The 5,778-nt window shown below is 38.9% G+C and overlaps 1 protein-coding gene across 1 annotated transcript in view; it reads right to left on the bottom strand.

Moving 5' to 3' along the window:
• The window catches only part of ADAM32 (ADAM metallopeptidase domain 32), a 448,014-nt gene that overhangs the window by 436,834 nt on the left and 5,402 nt on the right, over nucleotides 1-5,778 (bottom strand). The window lies entirely within an intron of this gene.

Genomic DNA, 5,778 nt, shown 5'->3' with positions numbered 1-5,778 from the left:
AAAAAGAACCGTATGCTCATATCAATCGACAAAGAAAAGGCATTTGATAAAATCCAACACCTGTTCCCGTTCAAATCTCTCAGCAAAATGGGCATAGAAGGGAACTTCCTCAACATAATAAAGGACATATATGCAAAGCCAGCAGCCAACATTATTAATGGAGACAAACTAAAAGCATTCCCCTTACAAACAGGAACCAGACAAGGATGCTCTCTATTACCACTTCTACTTAACACTGTATTGGAACTCCTATGTAGGGCAATAAGGGAAGAAACAGAAATAAAAGGCATCCAAATTGGCAAAAAGGAAGTAAAGCTATCTGTTTGTGGATCACATGATCCTGGACATAGAAAACCCAAGAGACTAAGGGGGAAAAAAAATACTACTGGAACTAAAAGAGAGGTTTAGCAAAGTGGCAGGATACAATGTCAATATACAAAAATCAGTTGAATTCCTCTACACCAACAAAGAGACCTCTGAAAACGAAATAAGGGAAACAATACCATTCACAACAGCGACCAAAAAGATAAAATATCTAGAAATAAATCTTACCAGAGACACAAAAGACCTATACAAAGAAACCTATAAAGCACTACTACAAGAAAATACAAGGATCTACATAAATGGAAGAACCTGCCTTGATCATGGATGGGAAGGCTGAATATTGTGAAAATGTTGTTGTTGTTGTTGTTGTTGTTGTTAGGTGCCATCGAGTTGTCTCTGACTCATAGCAACCCTATGCACAGCAGAACAAAACACTGCCCGGTCCTGCACCAGCTCCATGATCCTTGCTATACTTGAACCCATCACCACTGCCACTGTACCAATCCATCTCGTTGAGGGTCTTCCCCTCTTTCGTCAACCCTCCACCTACCAAGCATGACATCCTTCTCCAGGGAACAGTCCTTTCTGACAACATGACCAAAGTAGGCAAGAGGAAGTCTGGCTACTCTTGCTCCAAGGAGCACTCTGGCTGCACCTTCTCCAGGACAGATTTGTTAGCTCTTTTAGCAGTCTATGGCACTTCCAGCATTCTTTGCCAGCACCACAACTCAAAAGCATCAACTTTTATTCAGTCTTCTTTATTCACTGTCCAGCTCTCACATGCATATGAGCGACTGAAAATACCATGGCTTGTGTCAGGTGCACCTTAGTCCTCACACCTCACATCTTTGCTCTTCAGTACTTGAAAGAGGTTCTTTGCAGCCAATTTTCCCAGTGCTGTAAGTCATCTGATGTCCTGACTGCTGCTTCCACTGGCATCAATTGTAGAACCAAGCAATGTGAAGTCTTTGACAACTTCAATCTTTTCTCCATTTATCATGATGCTGCTTATAATAAGCTCCATTTGTGAGGATTTCTGTTTTCTTTATATTGAGATGTAATCCATACTACAGACTGTATTCTTCAATCTTCAATAGTAAGTGCTTCCAGTCATCCTCACTTTCAGCAAGCAAAGTTGTGTCATCAGCATATCCAATCCTGATGCCACGTTCTTCTTCATATAATCCAGCTTTCTGATTATTTTATCAGCATACAGAGTGAATAAGTATGGTGAAAGGATACAACCCTGACACACTCCTTTCTTGATTTTAAACCGTGCAGTGTCCCCTTGGTCTGTTCGAATGACAGCCTCCTGGTCTATGTACAGGTCCCTCATGAGTACAATTAAGTGTTCTGAAATTCCCATTCTTCTCAATGTTATCCATAACTCATTATGATCGACACAGTCAAATATTTTTGCAGTCAATAAAACATAAGTAAACATCTTTCTGGTACTCTTTGCTTTAAGCCAAGATCCATCTGACATCAGCAATGATATCCCTTGTTTCACATTCTCTTCTGAAAAAAGCTTGCTTTTCTGGAAGCTCTCTGTCAATATACTGCTGCAACTGTTTTTGAATTATCTTCAGTAAGATTTTACTTGCATGTGATATTAATGTTATTGTTCGATAACTTCCACATTCTGTGGGATCAACTTTCTTTGGAATGGGTACAAATATGGATCTCTTCCAGTCAGTTGGCCAGGGAGCTGTCTTCCAAATCTCTTAGCATAACCAAGTGAATGCCTCCAGCGGGACATCCATTTGTTGAAACATCTCAATAGGTATTCTGTCAGTTCCTGGTGCCTTGTTCTTCACCAATTCCTTCAGTGCAGCTTCAACTTTTTCCCTCAATAACATTGGTGCTTGATCATATGCCACCTCCTGAAATGGATGAATATCACCAATTCTTTTTGGCACAGTGACTCTGTGTATTCCTTCCTCTTCTGTTGACGTTTCCTGAATCATTCAATATTTTGCCCACAGAATATTCAATATTGCAACTCAAGGCTTAAATTTTTTCTTCAGTTTTTTCAGCTTGAGAAATGCTGAGCGTGTTCTTCCCTTTCAGTTTTCTAACTCCAGGTCTTTGCACATTTCATTATAGTAATTGGCTTTGTCTTCTCGAGCTGCTCTTTGAAATCTTCTGTTCAGCTCTTTTATCTTGTCATTTCTTCCATCTCCTTTAGCTACTCTCCATTCAAGGGCAAGTTTCAGAGTCTCTTCTGACATCCAGTTTGCTCTTTTTTTCCCTTTCTCGTCTTTTTAATGATCTCTTGCTTTCTTCATGGTTGATGTTCTTGATGTTGTCCCTCAATTCTTCTGGTTTTTGGTCATTGGTGTCCAATGCATCAAATCTGTTCTTTAGATAATCTCTAAATTCAGGAGGGATATATTCAAGGTCTTATTTTGGCTCCCATGGACTTGTTTTAATTGTCTTCAACTTCAAGTTGAACTTCCATGTGAGCAGTTAATGGCCTGTTCCACAATCAGCTCCTGGCCTGGTTTTGGCTAAAGATACTGAGCTTTTCCATCATCTCTTGCCACAGATGTAGTCAATCTGATTCCTGTGTACTCCATCTGGTGATGTCCACATGTATAGCTGCCATTTGTGTTGTTGAAAAAAGGTATTTGCAGTGATTAAGTCATTGGTCTTGCAAAATTCTATCATGTGGTCTCCAACGTTATTTCTGTCACCAAGGCCAAAGTTTCCAACTAACGGTAATTCTTCTTTGTTTCCAACTTTTGCATTCCAGTCACCAGTGATAATTAACACATCTTGACTGCATGTTCAGTCAATTTCAGACTGCAGAAGTTGATAAAAACTTTCAATTTCCTCATCTTTGGCTTTGGTGGTAAGTGTGTAAATTTGAATAATCATAGTATTAACTGGTCTTCCTTGTAGGCTTATGGATATCATCCTATCTCTGACAGCATTATACTTCAGGACACATCTTGAAACATCTTTTGTGATGATGAATGCTATGCCATTTCTCTTCAAATTGTCATTCCCAGCATAGTAGATCACATGGTCATCTGATTCAAAAAGAAAATGTTCATACTACCCAAAGCCATTAAAACATTTAATGCAATCCTGCTCCAGATACCAACAACATTTTTTAAGGATATGGAAAAACCAATTATTAACTTCATATGGAAATGAAAGAGACCTCGGATAAGAAGAGCACTACTGAAGAAGAACAAAGTGGAAGGTCTCACATTCTTGGATCCCAAAACCTACTATACATCCACAGTAGTCAAAACAATGTGGTACTGTACAATGATAGATAGATAGACCAACGGAACAGAATCAAAAACCCAAAAATAGACCCATCCATCTATGGACAGCTGATCTTTGACAAAGGACCAAAAGCCATTAAATGGGTAAGATATAGCCTGTTTAACAAATGATGCTGGCAAAATTGGCTATCTACTTGCAGAAAAATGAAACAAGACCCATACCTCGCCCCATACATAACAACAAACTTAAGTTGGAGCAAAGACTTAAATGTAAAACTCAAAACAATAGAGCTCCTCAAAGATAAATCAGGAGCAAATCTAGGGGCCCTAATTACAGCATAAATAGACTATTAAGCATAACCCAGAATGCACAGGAGGTGGGAGAGAAGCTAGATGAAGGGGATCTGTTAAAAATTAAATTCTTATGTGCATCAAAAGACCTCGCCAAAAGGGTAAAAAGAGAACCTACAGATTGGGAGAAAATATTTGCCTATGACATATCTGACAAAGGACTTATCTCCAAAATTCATAGAAAACTTCAACATCTCAATGCCAAAAAAGACAAACAATCCAACTCAAAAATGGGCAAGGGACATGAACAGACACTTCACTAAAGATGATATGCTGACAGCCAACAAACACATGAGGAGTTGCTCACAATCATTAGCCATTAGTAAGATATAAATCAAAACAATGATGAGATATCATCTCACCCCAGCAATAACAGCAAAATTCAACAGGAAAGAATATAGCAAATGCTAATGAAGCTGTAGCAAGATAAGAACTCTCATACACTGCTGGTGTGACTGTAAAATGGTACAATTATTGTGGCAAATGGTATGGTGTTTACTTAAAAACTAAAAATAGAATTACATTTGAACCAGCAATTCCATTACTAGCAATATATCCTAAAGTGGTAAGAGACAGGACACAAACAGACATATGCATAACCAGGTTCATCACAGGACAATTCACTACAGCAAAGAGATGGAAACAACATAAATGCCCATCAACAGATGAATGGATAACCAAACTATGGTACATTCACACAATGGAATACTGTGCTACATTAAAGAACAATGAAGAATACATGAACCATTTCACAACATGGACGAACCTGGAGAACATTATGCTAAGTGAAATAAGTCAATCACAGAAGGACAAATATTGCCATTACTGTAAAAAGCCCATTACTGGACTTTTGGTAAGATGGAGGAATTTGCAGAAAAGCGATACAGACCCTCTTCAACAAAGAAAAGAAAAACCAATTGATAGAGATACAGAAGATAATTCCGGAACACTGAGCTTTGAAAGGAACTATACAGAGGTGGATTAGGCACCAACTAGTGGAAAAACCTTAACGAAAACAGTGAGCACAGAGACGGTCAGAGCTGCAGACTGTAAGCTATTCTGACAAGACCAACAGCCTGAATATTTCCAAGTGGTGTTGGGACCTGAGAATTCACCTAAAGATCAGTCCCGGTCACCAAGGGCTGCAGGGACAACTGCTCTGGTGACCTATGACCAGGAAGGGAAACAGCAAGGAGGGAGACAACCTGAGGTGTGGACTTTCTGTTGTCCGAAAGGCGCAGCCATTTTGAATGTTTAGAAGCAACAGCCATTTTGGATATTTAAAGTGACCAACGGCACAGTCATTTTGAATGTTTACGAGTGACAACCATTTTGGATTTTAAAGTGATAGCATTCTCATTCAGATTCCAGGGACCTAAGAAGAGGCTCTGTTTGCCAGGGTCAGCAAGGACATACGAGAGGCTGACAAAGCAAAGGAGAAAGTTGGTGAGTGTATAAGTGCTGTCAACTAGTGAACAGAGGAGCACAACACAGTACCCTGCCTGTATAGGTAACATACAAAGAAAACAAAAATTGTGGGCAAGTCACTCCAACATATAATTACCAATTAAATATAAACACAAAAACGTCACAATGTCTTGGAGACAATAGAGCATCACAGTCCACACAAAGCAAGATAAAGCAGGAGAAACAAGGGACCAGGATACAGACCCAAAACACATCCCTGAGTAAGACTCAGCACTGGAACTCCCTAATAAGGAATTCAAAAGAATTATATTTAGGTTTCTTCAAACGATTGAGAGACAGACCAAAGAAAACACAGAAAAAACTCTAGAAGAATTTTGGAAGAAAATACAAGAACACAATGACAAAATAAATGAAAAATTAGAAATTATTCTAAATC

This window comes from Orycteropus afer, unplaced genomic scaffold (assembly GCF_000298275.1).
Source record: "Orycteropus afer afer isolate SDZICR_OR568_19922 unplaced genomic scaffold, OryAfe1.0 scaffold00024, whole genome shotgun sequence".
Taxonomy (NCBI): domain Eukaryota; kingdom Metazoa; phylum Chordata; class Mammalia; order Tubulidentata; family Orycteropodidae; genus Orycteropus; species Orycteropus afer.
This window is presented reverse-complemented; position numbering and strand designations above follow the sequence as displayed.